The 19,210-nt window shown below is 39.9% G+C and overlaps 1 long non-coding RNA gene across 2 annotated transcripts in view; it reads right to left on the bottom strand.

Annotated features, from left to right (window-relative positions):
• Positions 1-418: 418 nt before the first annotated feature.
• The window catches only part of Gm38477, a 48,260-nt gene continuing 29,468 nt past the window's right edge, over positions 419-19,210 (bottom strand). For both annotated transcript variants that reach the window (XR_876202.2, XR_876201.2), the window contains 3 exons: positions 3,662-3,894; positions 2,293-2,627; positions 419-1,136 (listed from right to left, as the gene is read on the bottom strand). This is a non-coding gene — a long non-coding RNA (predicted gene, 38477). The remainder of the gene's footprint in view (positions 1,137-2,292; positions 2,628-3,661; positions 3,895-19,210) is intronic.

The following is a 19,210-nucleotide window of genomic DNA, read 5'->3' on the forward strand; positions in this document are numbered from 1 at the left end:
TGGTGAGGTTCCTTTGCTGACACCCAGGGACGTCAGTTTCTCAACTGATTCAGACGATTGGTATCATTGAGTGCAAACTGAGTGGTTGAAATGCCCCCATCCCTCTCCTCATCTAAAAACATCTGAAAATGTAGATAATCGTAAGAATATTGTTAACTGCTGAAAATACTTCACCTTCTCACACCATGGCCCTTTCCTTCATTGAATTCTTCCTGCTTATAGTTATACTTATCCCATATTTTCAAATATCAAATTGTTTAGCCCCTGTAGCCACCCCCTTTAGGAATATGTAAGTCACTGGGCACTTAGCAGTTTATGTTTCCGATATTATTCCACATTTTATTATTGTGTGGGAGAGTTATTGTAGCTATTTAAAGTAGACATATGGTTACCTAAATAATAACAAGTAAAGGGTCCATGAAAATACAAACCACAAATCATTTTTCAACCCCATCATTTCATATTGAAAATAACACGCTCAGAAAGAAATTCCCCATTTGCAAAGAGCAGCAGTGTAATTAGCCTCCACTTTGATTTCCTTACTGGTGATGCAGCCCTTCTTCTCTCCACACAATGCCACACGTTGTCATAAATGGACATTTGCATAATGGATTGGAAGAGCATATAATCCAAACATCTGGACCCTTCCACATATGGCTCATTAGCTGTTGCTACAAAAGCCAAGAGAATGCCATGCTGATGCAATTAAATGTGACTGGAAAAATACATGCCTCTCACATTTTTAGTTATCCATATGTATATGGTTGGCAGACAATTCAATATAGTCACAGGAATTTCGAGAAAGCAAAGTGTTCTATAGCCTGGTCTGTTAACCAGCAATGTGCTACTTCCTGGAAGCATGGGGGTGGGGTAAGAGAGAATGAGTTGTTCTGGGCTGCCGGCCACTGCTGCACATTGCCATAGTGAGAGAATAGCTAATACATAAATAAATTCAGTCAAGTATCAGGATTTCATGCGTCCTTCATGAGGGTCAGAATTGGCTTTAAAACGCTATGGAATGGTAAGAAGAAGGTCTTTATCCAGCTTTTCTTGACTTGCAAAGAAGACAAAGCAGGTGATTTCTGGCAAATCCTTTTCATCGCTCTCATCTTACACCAGTCTGCAAAGTGTGTGGCCTGCCCAGAGTCAAGGCAAGAACACAGCTCATTAGCCTTAAGGACTGGGCAAGCTTTCCTGGTAGGGGAGCCAGCAGTTAGGGAAGGCAGGAAGGCACTGAGCAACAAGGCTGGCTCTTTAGTGTTCAAGCTTTCACTACTGCCTTTCCAGCTGACCTGTGTATCCTGAAGACATAATAGTCCCTCCCTGCCCTGGGGTGGCCTTTTCCTTTCACAGCTCAGAGGGCAACAGAGTTTTTGTAAATGGAGAGAAGCACCTTTTCACACCTTGCTCAGTAACCGCCACAAAGAAAGAAAATGTACCTGCTCCTTGATCTTGGGAAGATACTGAGTTACTTGTTCCTGCATGAAATTTCTCACCCTCACTGTAAAGCCAATGAGCTCCAAATGTAAGGTCATTATTTATGTCATTATCATTTAGATTGCCTAAACGGCCATAGAGGAAAGTGAATTGTTGTGTCTTTGATCAGAATTATCCATCTGCCTTCTCTAGAATAATGTATCTGAGTGATGCACGCAAGAATTGATGGAGAGGATGCTGAACTATGGTCGCTGTCATATCAAAGGCTTTAGAACTCTGCACTTGGGATGGTACTTTTTGGAGAGCCTAAATAAGACAATGTGAGAGGTTTTCTATTGCTTAACTGAACCCCTCACCAGCTCCTGACTTGTCAGGATGGAATGGGAGCACAACCCTGAATGAGAGAGTGACCTTCCATCATGAGCAATTTCTAGAGAGAGACTCAGCTAGTCTGCATCACAGCCCACATATTCAGGATAGGAAAATGAATGTCTTTGGTGGTTTACAGCAGTACCCACTGCAATCAAACCTCACTTAAGAAATCTGATTTTTCAATGTGTCTATGATAAGTTTTTTTCCTCATTTGGAGGATTCTTTAGTATTTCAGTTTCTCTCTTCTCTAATATAAGGAATAGGTTAGCCACCCTTTCAGGGAGACCTAGTCTCTAGATTGCAAGTTTATTTCCCATTATAAATTCTGCATATTCTCTCTCTCTCTCTCTCTCTCTCTCTCTCTCTCTCTCTCTCTCTCTCTCTCTCCCCCTCTCCTCCCCCTCCTCCCCCTCCCTCCTCCCTCTCCCCCCTCTCCCATCCCCCTCCCCTTCCTTCCCTCTCTCTCTTCCTCTGTTTGTTTACCTGTTCTGTGACTCCGTGTTTATCTCTGAGGAGGTTTTTTTATGGTCCAAATGTCATTCCTGACTGTGATTGCTGTTTGTCTAGTACCATCTTGCCATAGTGGACAGAAGAATACTGGATGGAAGCACATTAGCGGATCCATGGTACCCTTGATTTCAAAGAGTTTCTATTCCTGAGAGTAACTTGCCTTCATGTCTTCTTTTCCTCGTTTGTCTGTTATAAGGAGCTAAAATTAACGGGCAGCCATAGCAGATTAAAATTCACCATACCCTTTCATTGTATACCCTGGTGAAAGTCTTCACTTCCAACAGTAGGGACCTTAATGCACGGAAAACCTAAAATTAAAGAGAGATAGAGCTGCAGGTAACCAAGTGGGCTACAGGAGTAACAGAAAGCTGAGTGACCCCACTTCCTGGATTCTACACCCATGTATGTCCCATGCTTGTTCTCATAGTATTATTTACTTTGAATATTTCATAAATCCTGGAGAATAGAGCTGATCACCACAAGGTATCAGCATGAAACTGGCTTATTTCTTGCACCACAAAAGAAGGTTCTCACATCTTCAGTCCAGCAGACTCCAGCTCTAATAGTATATCCACTCCAGTTATACATTTGGCAACCAAGAGCAGCGACTACCAGATGACTCCATGAAGTAAACCAGCCACTTGGCCTCCTGGCCTGTTATCAACCCCACATCCTCAGTCCAACAGTTGAACTAAATTATGCTTCAGTTCCTCAGTGTCAGGGTCATCCCATTTATCCTGTCTTCATCATCCTCTCTGGCCCATGAATATTGTTCAACACCATTCATAATACACTTGTGTTATATAACTTTTAGAGTCACTACAGTACAGATTTTCTGTGTTGCAAAATCTTTCTTTCTGGGCAATATCTTTCTCTCTGTAAAATATATTCAAATATACTTGCATCTATCGATTTCTGTCTTCTAAGGAATGTTTTTCTAAAGCGGACAAAGATCAACTTTTGTGTGCTCTCCAGTTTTAATACATAGCAACTAACATAACCTATCAAATAAGATCTAATATAGGGAAACATTACCCAAAATACTAAATTATGCATATCATTTGAACTATGGACAAGAGCTAAATTACACACCTATATCTACCTCTAATTATATTCATCAATTTACAGATGTATAAAGACATACCCACATAGATATCATTTCCTGGAAGTTGTCCATATACTACCAATTCCTGGTTTCTTGGGGGAAAGAAAATAACAGTATGATAAATTATACTTTGACACTCCAAATTTCTTTCTCCCGTAGCAATACTGCACTTAGTCATCACAATAATTAAAAATAAATAGATATGTTTCTGAAAAGCTATAGGAGGAAGTGATTTACCAGTTTTCTCCACTTTATGCACACTCTGTCCTTGATTTCAGCTTATGTTTTCAAGGATGTTGGTGTTTTCCACAATCTCGGATGATGAAGAAAAGGTTCCACTTCAATGCGTAGCTGGATATACTTCAGATTAGCAGTGAAAATGTTTGCTTTGGGAGTGCAGCGAGTAGGTATCTCCCCTCCACATTCAGAGTTCCTGTCTCTGTTCTGCTTGCATTCTCTCCAATCGTGAACTTTGCAGAGGGAAACAACACAAAGCTGTCAGTCCTCAGGGTCCTGCTACTGTTGCACATAATAAACTGCTTTCATCTCAGACCTGGAGGTCTGTATCTCCCACCAACATCCAGGAATCTGCAATATGCTAAACTGTTAACTCGCAAGGATAATACAAAAACAAACCCTCCCAGTCTTCAGAGTTTGAGGCACGGTGGGATATGGTAAGCATGCATCACAGGCGTGTCAAGCACCGTTCTAAGAAGCACTACACTGATAACATAATCACCAATTTTACTATTACTTGGTGAGGAAAAAAGGAGGAGCTAGCAGGGGAAATAGCACCGTCCCAAAATCTTAAAACTACATGTTGGTAGAAACAATACTAAATGTCTCTTCACTAACTGCATTGCTGCAGACTCAACACACAGTGTGCTTCTTTCTACTTTTTGTACTTCACAGGGACATATGGAGTTCTGTGTTGGGAGCTCAGAGTACAGAGTTTTATATCATCACTGAACTCCTCTGCCATTTGGACCAATGACTTAAATCACTGCTTTAGCCTGAGCCCTTCCAAAGCAGCGTCTGCACAGAAAGGGTTTGAGTGCAAATGAAGTTTTCTTGGATTGAGCTGGAAGTCCAGGAGCACTGAATCTGAGAAAGAGAAAAACAATTCAGAGAGCCAACCGCTGCGTCAGGCTGTGCCCAACCCGCAGAACTGTCAGCGGAGAGTGAGGAAATACAGATTAGTACGAGAGAAAATGCTGATCCAAGTGTCCTTTTCCCCCATGGTAGTTCACAGGCATAACCTGAGGTATCAGCTACTCTGGGTTACCCATGAGTGAAGCCAAATAGCTTCCTACAGAATCAGCTGAGAATCCATCCCTATATGAAGAAAGAGACGGAATGACAGATGTCATCAGATTGCTATCCATTTTTCCTGCTGTAACAAATACCATAGACTTGGTACAGGTCTCGGTAGAATTGAATTTTTCTATAACAAATTACCATAGACTGAGTCTCTTCTAAATAACAGATTTTACTTCACAGATCTGGAGAACTAGGATCAAGGAATCAATAAGTTCAACCTCTGACAATGAATTGTTTTTCCTTACCAGTTCATAGGTGGTACTTTCTGGTCATTTTTACCTTCAGGAAGAGGTAAGGCTGGACACTAGACCTATTCAAGTGCCCTGTTCTAAAATAATAAATGGAATGCATTTAGTCTTGGTAACTTACATTTTAAACATACCCATAAATCATGTGTGTGTGTGTGTGTGTGTGTGTGTGTGTGTGTGTTATAAATGTATATGTGAAGAAAATTTACTGGGGATAGTAGTCTGCTTTGTCTTATTCTAATCTTCATAGACTTACCAATGTCCCTCTTTCCCTACTCTTATCCCTGAAGCTTATCTTTTTTCCTCATACTGCCAGGATTAAGGTTGTCCTATGCAAAAGTTATTTTAGTGGTTAATTGCATCATGCGCTCTCTGGTACTTAACTCTCATAAGGTATTCATGTTGACTGCAATACTATTACTCTTGGATCAAAATCTCTAATCCTTCAGGGCTCAAATTCTCCTTTCGGGGGAATTTTACAGCTCCCAAATCAGAGCAAGTTATCTTTCTTCTTTGTTCCCACATCAACCATTCTCAATGACTCCCTTGTTATAAATCACTGTATCATAGCACCTGTCCGTGTCTGCTTCCACACTCATCTACATGCCACAGTGAGGTATTCATTTTCGTCATGTGTGTAGTTTAAGGCACAAAGTGAACCTTTAATAAACATCTGTGGAACAGACAGATAACAAAAAGAATAAACATACAAGTGTATTAGCACATATCTCGATGTGTCTTGGTATACGTCCTATTACTGAGCTCTAATCAAAAGAAACTTAGGAAGAAGAGTATACTTGGCTCTCAAGTGCCAATCACAGTCAATCAGTAAAGAAATGAAGGGCAGGAACTTAAGCAGGGCAGGACTGTGCAGGTAGAATGCATGGAACTGAAACAGAGGCCATGGAGCAATGTTGCTTAATAGTTTGTTTTTCATGGCTTGATCATTGTGCTTTTATCTGCTCAGGGATGGCACTTCCAACATTGAGCCTGACCCTCTCACATCAAGCATTAATCAAGAAAATGATCCCTCCAACACACACACACACACACACACATACTTGTCTATAAGCCAATCTGATGAGAAAGGGAGGCGGTACTAAGAGTTGTAGGGACAAGGAGCAGGACAGGAGAAAAAAAAGAAAGGAAGATGGACAGAGAAGAAGTCAATACAGCTTCCACATGGCTTTAAATAGCCACAGGTAGCGATAATATCATATAGGGATAGAATAATAGGGATTGCTTGTCTAATCTAGGTGGGCAGCTTGTATCATTATTAATGGCTCTGAAATTTTTGTGTGGGCATCTTGTGAACTGAGAATTTATTGATGTATAAATCTGACTATTTAATTATAAGCTTATAGAGGTTGATTTTACCGGGTTACTGGGAATTATGACAGCTAACCACGAGGTGGATGGTCATCACATAGGGCTGGCATGGCAATGAGCTGCCAAGGGAGCTTGGCAAGTCGGGTGGAGACCTCTCAGGAGCTCCAGGCCAGAGAGTCTACCGAGAATGATAGTTCTCTCCTTCAACCACATGGTTCCTGAGAATTTAACTCGGGTTTCAGCCTTGACAGCAGTCCCTTACACACGAAGGCATCATCGAGGTCTTAAACTGTGATCTTCATCAATTTCAAGGTGTGTGTCTATAATCCCAACTTAAGGAATCTAAGGTAAGAAGATCACAACTTTGAGGCCACCCTGGGATACCCAGTGAGATCATCTCTCAAAACAAACAATGTCCATGTCTGCATCTAAATTAACAAACCCTTGCTTTCCCGTGTGAACAGCCTAAGTCAAAAAATCACCATGTAAAGAATTTTTTTTTACATAAGGACCACATGAGTTTATCAGGCCATACGGAATTGAGATCACACTGTCATAGGAGTTATTGACTCTGGCATATGACATAGGCTTCAACCTGAGGCCAGAATTCATGGACTGCTTAAACATACATTTTTAGCTTCTAGGATTTGAATGTTTTTATGGTAACAAACACAGTTGGAAGTCTGCAAGGGCTAATAAATTTGGTAACCTTGGCAATGGACACAGATGATTACCTGAAATGATGTAGAACATAAGAGGAGTGTTACTAATTGTGGAGAATTCAACGTGGAAGAACAAGTTGATGACTCCACTTGAGTAGAATCTAGAATTACTGACATGGAAAATGTTCGACTCATAGTAGCATTAAGCAAAACAAATGAAACTCCAGTAAATGGACAATATTTGTTTCTGAAGTAGGAGGATGTTTAAATAATCTTAGGACATTTTTCCTCAAAAATTAGCAATCATTGTCTTATAAAGACAATGTCTTTACTAGCAAAAATGCATTTATTTCTTCATTTAGATTTTTCATATTATTTTTAAATTGCTCTTGAGTTAACACTATGCATGTTCATTGTGACCTCTGGTCTTTTTAAATAAGCATGATTAGTTGTACCTAAATATGATGGTAAAAATCTTCAAATAAAATTCCTTGACTAGACATGGTCTCTTACAATGGGATAATGATTACAAGTTCTTTCTTCACTGTGAGGAAAGACATCCCATTCACATTTTACCTCTGTAGAGTGAGATACTGGGACTTCAGGAAAGAATTCTTGTCAACAGAACATAAAGTGTCTCCGTATGACACCAAGAGATTTAATTACAAGTGGGCTGGTGCAGCTGTCTGTTAAGACTTGAATCAATAAATGCATTGTTATCATAACTTGATTCAGTAATAACAATGATTACCAAAAGGACGAAATTGTATCAACCACAGAAAACCTACACGGACATTCTGTTTAACCCATTTGTTATAGTATATATGTAATAAATAAAAATTAAATTTGTATATCCTCACAGAACTTCATATTGATATAATACACTTTGTACTTCACTTAATATGTTTAATTAAATGAAAAAAAGAGATGTGAAAACTAAATATAAGGAATAGTACACTGAAAGAAATCCTGGCCTTCGAGCTTTTAATTTTTATTCTTTCTCCTTTCTCGAGTGAATGTTATTAACTATTTATATGGGCCTAATGCCAAATATAATATCAGTAACTCAAAGAGTCATAGTACAGCCATGTCTCTGCTTCACATAAATTCAGACTTAGTAGGGAGACATGAACATGAGCTAATAAGTTTAAGACAGTGTACCATAATTGTTATAGCACCAGAATGGCTTTTATATGTATAAATACGTGCATGTGGTTCTCAAATATACTGACTCAATTTAATCTTACCAGAATAAGGAATAGCGGCATAAAAGTATTCACAGTAGGGAAACTGGACGTGATGGTTCACACCAACTAATCTAAATGATGGAGTCAAGCTCCAGGTATGAGAAAATCCAGGACAAATAAAGAAAAGCGTTACAAAACAGGGTCAAGCAGCAATGCAGGGGTCACCGTGGCCCTCCACAAAACAAAAACGAATCACATGAACTGCCTTCTAAATGAATAACAGAAATTTCTCAATAAAAGTGGGAAATATAAAACTCTCCACGAGAAGAAGAAATATTTGTTGAAAAGGAATGCAATCATATGACCATAGTCCCACAGAGCTTGAAACTCCATTTTAAATCCCAAGCTTCACTTGCTTAGGTCACAGGCGGCTGTGATTGTTCATAATCACAAGGATATTAAACAGAAGGATGTCTAAGTAGGTCAGAGATGTAGGTCACTAATCATCTGATGCTATCCGTCCTACTTTAAAATTTCTTAGCGCTAACCCTTCCAGTGTGTGGAATTTGAGGCTTGCCTTTTCTGCCAACCTTAGCATAACAGAAAAATAAAAATCATGGCATGCCCTTGAAACTCAAAGGCTGCAAAGATATGTGGCAGCTCAGCAGGTGTGGTTACTCATCTGAACAGTTACTGATGTCATAGGCCGTCCATATTCACTAAGGTTTTACAAATACTGACAATACTCTTATAGTAAACCACACATGCAATAAATGTTTGAGCAACTCCTTTGACGACTGTCCTTCGCCCTTCCCACTCTATGGTACTCAACTGAGGCAAATAGATTCTAGAGAAGCACCTTGCCAGTTAACTAAAGAACAATATCTTTCATCTTACAAAGGGAAATGTTGCTAAAGAAGATTGATAATCCAGAAAGAATATTTTAAAGAAGATTGATAATCCAGAAAGAATATTTTAAAGAAGATTGATAATCCAGAAAGAATATTTTTTATACTTAAGCTTTGAAATTATAATATAGTTACATTTCTCCCTTCCCTTTTCTCCTTCCAAGGTCTCTTTCAAATGCCCGGCTTTGCTCTTTCAAATTTATGGGCTCTCATTTCATTAATTGTTATTGTATGCATAGATGTCTATTTCCTAAAAATAACCTGCTTAATCTACATAATGTTATTGTATGTATGTTTTCAGGAAAGAGCATTTGGAACTCAATACAAGCTTTTTTTTTAATCTTCATGTACCAGAATATGCTGTCATTTTGACTTTTTAGAATTCTGTACTATGTGTTCTAGAAGGCTTCCCATTCATAATGACCTTAATTGCCACAACTATATGTTGTGCTACTCTTATAAAATACATTGCCTTCACTTTTAGGACATTGTACGCTAGTATATAACAATTAACTATAATATTTCATGGAAAATAAAATATAACCATATACCCGTAGATAATTTCTGGAGGTTTTGCTCATCTTTGAGTGTTGTTTACTACTCTACACAGATGGTGTTGAGTGTTAAATTTAAGCAATAAAAAAGACATTACCATGGTTAGGAAATAAGTTTCAGAAACCTTTTAAATCTGTTGCTCTGAAGTTCCAGAATAACCTTTGGCTTGGCTCTGCTGTTGTAGAGCCTTGGAAGTTTGTAAGAAATCTGCGTCAGCACCCATCTGTGCACTGACTCACCACGGGCCCCAGTGTTTAAAGATCCTCACTGTGAAGAGGTTAGCTATCCCTACAAGTTTCATGATTCTTCCAGTAGAATCATTATGGTCAAGATTTGGTTCATGATTTAATATTCTTCAAGGCCAGGAATTTAACAAAGAAATTACCTGGCTTAATTCTTTACTTACTCATACAACAAGGGCACATATTACTAGCCAAGCCTCTCTAACTAGAAATAGTGAATTAAATATTAGGTATATATTTACATATCTTCAAAGGTACTAAAGGTCTACTAAGATATGTAAACCTTAAAGTGTCAGGCTCTTAGAGAAGGGAAGGCAAGAAACTGAGCAAGAAATTGTTTCATCTTCCTAACTCAGTCTTTTGCCAGATCTTAAGAATGGAGGAAAGGGGGAAAGCCAACTAAAGATAGGAGTCAAACAGAAACTTTAACTTTCTCATGCACTTGGAAAACTAACAAAAATAGGTTAACTACTTGGAATGCCTTAGGAAGTCTTTAATCGAAGACTAAAACCCATTCTCAAAACTGGGCCTGCATTTCTAAAACTAAAACTTAGCTTCAAATAAGTTCATTCTCTCAGTGTATTGAGGTAATATTCACCTACTTGCCACAGACTAACACAGATTGGGTGTCCGATCTTTAGGGAACGGGTTTCTGGTTGCAGGTGAGCAAGGGTCAGTGAGAACTGACAAACAGAGGCAGACATGAGGGAGAGCTGAATCTGAATGTAATTTTTGTCAAAGTTAGCATCAGTTATATAGAATACAGGAAACAAAGGAGTAGGGTGTCACAGCAGGCAAGGGACATAGAAGTTATCTGACACAAAAGGAAGGAATGACTTCAAAGGACTGACAGAAACCAGGTAATGTTTACAGTAAAGATAAAACAGCCCTGCCTAATGATAGGTAAAGATTTCACATCCTAGTCACAATTTATGCTACTCCTTTGAGCCTTGTGAAAGCTAGTATCAGGGGGGTTCTGCTCTAGCAGCCCTTATCATGAATAATGCAATACCGCAGTCCCCCTATTTCCTTGGCCTTGGTAAATTATTGCATATGAGAGTAACTTGACTGTTCTCTTAAGTATCTGTAGGGAATATCCATTTGTCAGGAGAATTCACCAACTTTCTTCTAATATGCAATGTGGACTGCTATACCTGGCTGTAATGAAGATTCTAAGTATACTTTGCTAAGCTTGCCCTGAGACTTCTAACTCTTATCCAGTAGAATACTGTAAGAAAGCATGCAAGACCCTCCACAATATTACAAGGACAAATCTGGGGCATCCTAGCTATGGGAATGCCATGGTTCCAGGAGGCTAAGTTTCCTTGAAACTCTGTCTCAGGACGGCTTCCAGGTTTCTAAACCTATAATGCGAGTCACTACTGGAGTGGATGCAGTACCTATTCTAACTCCGTCAAAAGAAAAACAAATTCTCCTGGAGGATGGGAACAATAACCATACCCTCAAATGATCTTGAAAATATACCAAGTATATGACATTCTATCCGAAGTTATCAGCCATACAAAGAAAATTTATCAAATAATTGAAAGAAAAGGCAAACCATACGGTTTTTTAAATGAGTGATGAGAGATAATCTTCATAGTAAGTATGAGTCATCAAATTAATGCAGTTAATACAATGGATGGGAAGATGCAGCATTTTAAACAGATCCCATTGGAATCGATAGGACATTGATGCCAATACTGTGGTTCTACAAACATGAGCCCAGTTCCGGGACCTGTCTTAGGAAGTACAAAGACTAAACTGAAGATGTTTACAAACTTCTTAACACTAGGACATCTAGACCAGAGAATTCCTAAGTTGTATGATAGCAAAAGAGGAAAAATATCACTGAAAAAAATCTACAATGTTTTAGCAGGTGATTGCTGCACTGGAAAGGATCCAGTGGAGGGGGGGCAGGGGGGGCGGGGGGGGGAGATATGTTTTGATGTGTTGGTAATATTCTACCACTCAAAATGAGTGCTTCTTCTGAAAAAGAAAAACATAAAAATATAAGAAATGATGAAGTTTTTAATTTGTGTACAGTGTCGGTTAGTTTTCCAATGACATAATCAAGAAATAAGATAATGTATGAGAGGAAACTTGGTTTTCCTCTTTAGATGTTTCTGGTCACCGTCACATTACTTGTATGTCACACAACACAGCTATGGTCAATAAGGGGAAGGAAAGAAGATCATGGAATAAATCTATACTAAATTCCACTGGGAGCTCTTGTAAAAACCAGAAATTAGGAAGTTACACATTGACAAGATATAAATGCCACAGGATAAATATGCCCAACCCGAAAGGAAAATAAAGGGAAGGAGTTGAGAAAAACAAGAACAGATGCCACCAGAGTAAACATTCTGGATACCTGGCGTCCCAGGATGCTGTTGCAGGATGCAGGCTCCTCAGGTCTAAGCTTTCAGGTCCATGTGGCATATGCTATGCTGGTTGCTTCCTCTTTTGGCTAGCTTTATGTACTGCCTACAGCTACTTTAAGCAGGGGTCTATAGTTCTGAAATATCAGGCTTTCTTGGATTTCTATTGCAGCTGCAGTCTTTCCCACAGCTCCACCGATCACCCACACAGAAGCAGTAACGGCATCCTTGACACACAGTACTTAGTCACCCAAGTTTTCCTCTGAAATTTGGGTAGAAACCTCCATGACCTCATAACTCTTGCATTCTAGATGCCTCCCCTGGACAAGGACAAAGCCTACCATTGGCATGAGCTATGCTGTGTGCCTTGAGCCCCAAGGGTCCAGGTTAGTTTAGACCTTGTCTTTTAAGGTCAAGTGACATACAAATGGCAGAGCCTCCTGAGACTAACAAGCTTTTTTTAAAAGAAAGATCTAAACAAGAAACAAAATCCTCTTGTAGAGAACCCCAAAACGGTTTTAGTTTTTCCACACTTTAAAATCAACATAAGACTTTCTGAATTAAAAGAAAAGTTTTGAACAACCTCATATCACCTCAGCAGTATGGCTGTAAATATACAGGAAACTACTTCTGTGTTACTTGTCGGAATCCACGTGGTCTTGCTAAGGGCAAGCTGTACAGCACTGTTACGCTTTCAAGGAGGAGAGAAGGCAGAGGGTTAAGGAGGAAATCTCCTCAGCTGTGAGGATAACATCACAAAGAAACATAACTCTATGAGTCATGGTGTCTTGCACAAAAGAGTGGGTGCTACATCTAGTTCTTCAATGGTGTTAGCCTTCCAGATAGCAGCATGGTCTGATGAGTATAATATAGACCTGGCTGTCCTCAGATTCCTGGCTTTCTCTCTGTCGCCTTGTTCCTCCTCTGTTCTATACCTCAGCAGATGAATCCCTGCCTATTTTGCATATAGCTTCACAGCTTCCCCTTCAGTTCAGCCAATGGGAAAGACCCATAGAAGATCAGACTGGCATCATTATCGGCCTCCCACGCCCTTGAACTTGGCTGTTACGGTTCTAATTCCTAATGGTACCCACTGTCCTTGGAGTCTAGTGAAACTGCCTTCCTTAGCTCAATCCCTTCCTTTGATATCCAGTATGAAGTTTCTCAATTCATTTGGTTTATCTACTACTACATCATTAATGGAATAATTCTTTATGAATGAAATATTCTTGGTTTTAACATACAAAGTAAATTCTACTTTCCTAGATTTTGTAAATAAAAGTAATACTACATGAAGTGTGTAAGTGAATTCTTCTATGCTATACATGAAAATCTGAGACTACAAGATATGGGACCATCTTTATAATAGAAGATTGGCAAGTGTTATATGAACGTCTTAGAGAGATGGGCTGGGAGTTATAGAGAAGTCACAGCCTAAAGGAAGAGACAAGAAAACCCTTAAAGTCCAAAGCTGAAGTCACGGTGTTTATTACAGCAACAGAAATAAAACTAGCAAAGGAGAACTTCAAGTCTAATCTGATGTTAATTCCGTTCTTGAAGTTAAAATTGAAACACCTTTGTGGTGGTTTGAATGAGAATAGCTCATAGGTTCATAGGTTTGAATCCTTGGTCTCCAGATGGTGGAACTGTTTAGAAAGAATGAGGTGTGGCCTTGTTGGAGAAGGTGGGTGCCTGGGGGTGAGCTTTGGGGTTTCAAGAGACTCATACCATTCACAGTTCGCACTTTCTGCCTCCTGTTTGTGTGATGTGAGCTCTCAGCTGTTGCTCCAGCTATCTGCCCCAGTGTGTTCAATAAACTGAAACCATAATCCTCTAAAATCATAGGCCAAATTAAACACTTTCTAAATTTCCTTGACCATGGTGTTTTATCACAGTAGCAGAAAAAATAACAAATACAACACTTTTCTGAACTTTTCCCCTACTATTATCTTTTTCTACCTAGCTTTATAAATCCAGCAACTGTACATCACACTCTTATACTTCAAAACTATTTCAACTTTAATTTTTTTCCTTAACCTGAAATCCATAACTAAGATTCTCTAATACAAAAAAGTTAAGGAAGTCAAACTGCAAACACCCTGTGTCTCTAACCCCACAGAGCAGCTCCAGACCCCAGGACTGTAACAGAGTGTTCAAGATGAAGGAGCTCTCAGAGGCTGTCAGATGAAGCCATGGCAGAGGTCTGTGGTTTGAAGCTGTGTTGGTGGCTTTTGCTTTCCAGTCCTGGTTGGAATCCAGCCTCAAGAGAATGCTCCTTGAGTGCATGGGTCAAAACACTTTGTGGGGATCACTGTTGGCCAATTCCATTTGATTCTTAAAATTTGTTATTCTCACATGAGTCTAAGACTGGCCTTCCTCATTTCTCTCCATTCTCCATTCACTCCCCTTCAGGATATGTCTTTCAATCTCTTAAATGTTTAGCTTTTGAAAAAGCTAACAAGGGAAAGGTCTTGAAGACAATTCCAGCTCTTGTCACAATCACAATGCATGTCACATCTCCTTGTCATCCATGGAAGAATGACAAACCATTTCAACACACTATTTTCATATATTGCAGAGGAAATAGTTCCCATTCGTGTACTCGTGTCAGTATCTCCACAGTGCCTATTATGTGTCACACACATCTCTAAACATTGATAATAAAAGTGATCAAATGAATCTCTGCTTTCACCATCCTTCCATAATAGTGGAGTAAAAGCCACACCAACAGGTAAGGAACAGGTAACTATCTGAGGGAACTGTGAAGAAGCAATTTTAATTGGAAAGATAATCTTGAAATGTCATTTTACCAAAAAAGGAGTACTGTGGGAAGGGCAGTGTGTAGAAGAATTCTACACTGAATGGTGAGAAGAGGCTTCAGCCACAAAGACCAGATAAGAGTACTGGATGTGTATGGGAGAAGGGAGATGGTGTGTTTCTGTGCATGGGTAGTGTGTGTGTGTGTGTGTGTGTGTGTGTGTGTGTGTGTGTGTGTGTGTGTGTATGGTGTATATGAGTGTGTGTCTGTGTGGTGTGTATGTAGTGTATATGATTGTGTGTGGTGTATATGAGTGTGTGTGTATTTGTGGAGTGGTATGTCTGTGTGTCTCTGTGATGCATGCGTCTGTGTGTGTCTGTGTGTCTGTGTGGTGTGTGTTATGTGTTGTATTTGTAGTTGTTGTGGTGGTGAGGGTAGTATTTGATTTTTGTTTTTACTTGTTTGGTCAGTTGGTTGGTTTTGTTTAACCATGTAAAAGAATAGGGATAAAACAACCCCCTCCACTTTTTTTTTAAGATTTATTTATTCTTCATGTATACAGTGTTTTGACTGTCTATATGCCTGTAGACTAGAAGGACCCAGATCTCATTATAGATGGTTGTGAGTTATCATGTGTTTGCTAGGAATTGAACTCAGAATTCAAGAAGAACAGTCTGTGAGTGATCTTGACCTCTGAGCCATCTCTCAACCCACCTGTCCCCTGCATTTTATAAAAAAAACAAAGTAAGTGATAGGATAAGCTTTGTCCTTGACATCATTACTGTATTTTCACTACAGAGCTAAAACCCTCCTTCCAACTTCTCATACCAAAATGATGGCATACTGCACCCTATGTAGTCACCCATTTTTCATTACCATAAAGAATAGAAGCTCCAGTCATTGTGACACATGGCTGTAATGCCAGTACTTAAGAGGCAGGAGCAGACAGATCTCTGTGAGGTCAACCAGCCTATTCGAAAAAGTGAGGCGCAAGCCAAACAGGGCCACACAGGGAGACCCCCATTTCTACAAAACAAACAAAAAGACAACAAAGACAGGCTAACTTTAAGAAGTTTGTTTAGCTTATAGTTTTGGGTGACATCATTCTGGTAAAGCCTATCCCAAGCTCAGAGAAGCTCTCCTTAGTTGCAACATGTCATGGCCAGTGCAGTAGTGTAATTGGATTGAAGCAAGAGGATTCACCACAGGTCAAGAAGGCATGAGGGAATTAAGGTTGCTTAAACACCCATCCCAAGCAAGGAAGAGCTAGCCCTGCCCGAAGTAGAGAACCAAGTGTATTTCTTTCTCTTTTGTCAGTTTCAATAACATTCCATGACTTAGTTTTCCAGATAAGAACATTTGTCTTGACACTAGTGAACATACATGCATACACATATACATACACACACATGTGTGTGTGTGTGTGTGTGTGTGTGTGAGAGAGAGAGAGAGAGAGAGAGAGAGAGAGAGAGAGACCGTCTTTCTGATACCTGTCAGGAAACCTCATACACAGTCATTCAACATGCAGACGACAGAAAGTTGGAAAGTTGAGCACATTGTCCACTGAGCCAGGAGATGGGCAAGGCTGACCTAATTTAACCTCCAGAGCTACCTCCAAGCACTCAGGTATATCTCGTTTACTTTCAAATGCCTTCCCTAGAAGAATGACTTAGCACACAGAACTCTACACGTGCAGTTATGAGCTTATGCGTGTACATTGCATTTTCCCTGGCTCCAGTGTGCATTCTTTAGAAACTATTTCACAAACGTAAGGCTATTTGAATCAAACCAGACTCAAGTATCTTGGTTGTTTTCAGCCTGCCATGCTTCGGAAGCAACTGAGTTTCATTTGACTTTAAGTAGGCTTTTCTGAGACCTCTCTTCCCAGAGGCATTTGGAGAATAGCCAGGAATCTTTTGAAAAAACATTTCACTTTTCTCTCTGGAAAAAAAAAAGTCATGTCTCATAATCAGTAAGTACAGACATATATGAGCATATATATCCCATGACCGTAAATTGTGTATGTGTCCCTGTCCTACACACACACACATACACACACACACACACACATACACATACACACACACACACACACACACACACACACACACACACACACTCCACTTAGTTTACTGCAGTTTATATGGACCTATAATAACAGGCCAGCTCAGGAATGATGCCGGCCTCAACATTAACAGAAACGTGAGGAAGAAGTTTCCACTGTCACATACATTACTTTTGGGGTATGTAAGCTCCCAGTGTGGTTGGCATCTGAGAAGCAAATAATAGTTTTTCCAGATTCGAGTGGAAACACCAGCCTTGCCTGAGCATTGTCTTTTTACTTTTGCAACTCAAGATTCACCCAGATCTGGAAAACAAATGCATTTGTAATTGCAGCCTGTCCTCCTAAGGAATGGCCTGGTTTCATTCAAACTCTGCTTTGGAAGGCCCATCTCTGAAAGGAAGGACTAATCTGTGAGTAATTACACATTAGCCTAGCAGTGACAGGTTCCATATTTTACCCAAGCACTAAGACAAAGGACCTCTAGGGTGATGCCTTTGGGATTCACTTCAGATATACAGTGTACACCCAGAAAATAAATGGTAGAGTTTCACTGTTCATAAGTGGCTTAAAGACAATGGTCATACTGCCAAACCCTTCTCAACCTTGGTCATAGACATTTACTTTTGTGTGGGGAGCAGTTAACAAAAAGACTCATAGCTGGTCAAAGAACTAAGAACAAAAGACGGAAATTGCTCTGTCTCAAATGGGTCAGTATTACCAACTTCCTCACCAAGGCTCAGGGGACAGTGCCTAGGAGAAGCTAGAGCCATAGGATCAGGAGAAGTGTTGTGAAATGCTGTTTCCTGGTTATAACTAGGCCACTGCACTTAAAAACTCACAGTTGTGGTTACCTGCATAAGACCTGTACGAGATGAAGCCTGCTAAAACTACAATGTAGATACGGAAGGAGCTAGAGTAGTGGATAGTTCCTGAGAGAAGGAAAGTCATTCTTCAGAGGGTGACCCCTAGTAGGTTGCCATTCTCCAATTTACTGTCCCATACTCAGGCAGATATGAGCTGTATTAAATGGACTTAGTGTGTGAGAAAGGGATGGAGACTTATCAGGGAGAGTTAGAGGGAGGAAATGGGGAATATCATCATACTTCATCATATAAATATATAAAATTTTCAAAGAATAAGTTAACATATGTATAGTAAATAGTTGAAACAAAGAAACTGATGACAGACATTAAAATATGCAAACATATGAGGAAACTTTGTTTTAGATACAGAATAAAAACACACATTTACAAAGTATTAAACAAGGTCCCTTTGCCCTTCAAGTTCTTCTGATCCTTTTTGAAGTTTAGGGAGAGGAAAGAGGCAGAGACCTGAAGCCTGCAGATTGGCCTGGAAAGCCTTGGATGGGCTGTGAGTGATGTGTTAATGTATCATTGCTAACCTCTGCATCCATACGCAGGAGGCAGATCTACACTACTCAGATATCACCTCCATGAAATATCTACTAAGCTCCAAAGCTTCAGGACATTCCTTTGGGCATCGCAGCTATCCGTGTTCAGCAAGTGTCAGTGCTTTCCTGCGTCTTTGGAGGAAAAATAATTAAGCAGGCATCAATATTTTCTTTTCTAAAATGCAGAATGTATAAGTGACAAGTTGGGTGAAATTTTTGGATTGGCATCCTCAAAAATCAAAGCTTTCTCTGTTCCTATACCCTGGAATAGCAAGGATCATGGTTTGGGGGTGTCTCTATTGTCAGTTTTCCTGTGATTGCCCATGTCTACATGTTGTGAGACTAGGCCGGGGCCTAGCAAACACAGAAGTGGATGCTCACAGTCAGCTATTAGATGGATCACAGGACCCCAATGGAGGAGCTAGAGAAAGTACCCAAGGAGCTAAAGGGATCTGCAACCCTATAGGTGGAACAACATTATGAACTAACCAGTACCCCGGAGCTCTTGACTCTAGCTGCATATGTATCAAAAGATGGCCTAGTCGGCCATCACTGGAAAGAGAGGCCCATTGGACTTGCAAACTTTATATGCCCCAGTACAGGGGAATGCCAGGGCCAAAAAGTGGGAATGGGTGGGTAGGGGAGTGGGGGGGAGGGTATGGGGGACTTTTGGGATAGCATTGGAAATGTAATTGAGGAAAATACGTAATAAAAATATAT

The sequence above is a fragment of the Mus musculus genome, chromosome 16 (assembly GCF_000001635.26).
Source record: "Mus musculus strain C57BL/6J chromosome 16, GRCm38.p6 C57BL/6J".
NCBI lineage: Eukaryota > Metazoa > Chordata > Mammalia > Rodentia > Muridae > Mus > Mus musculus.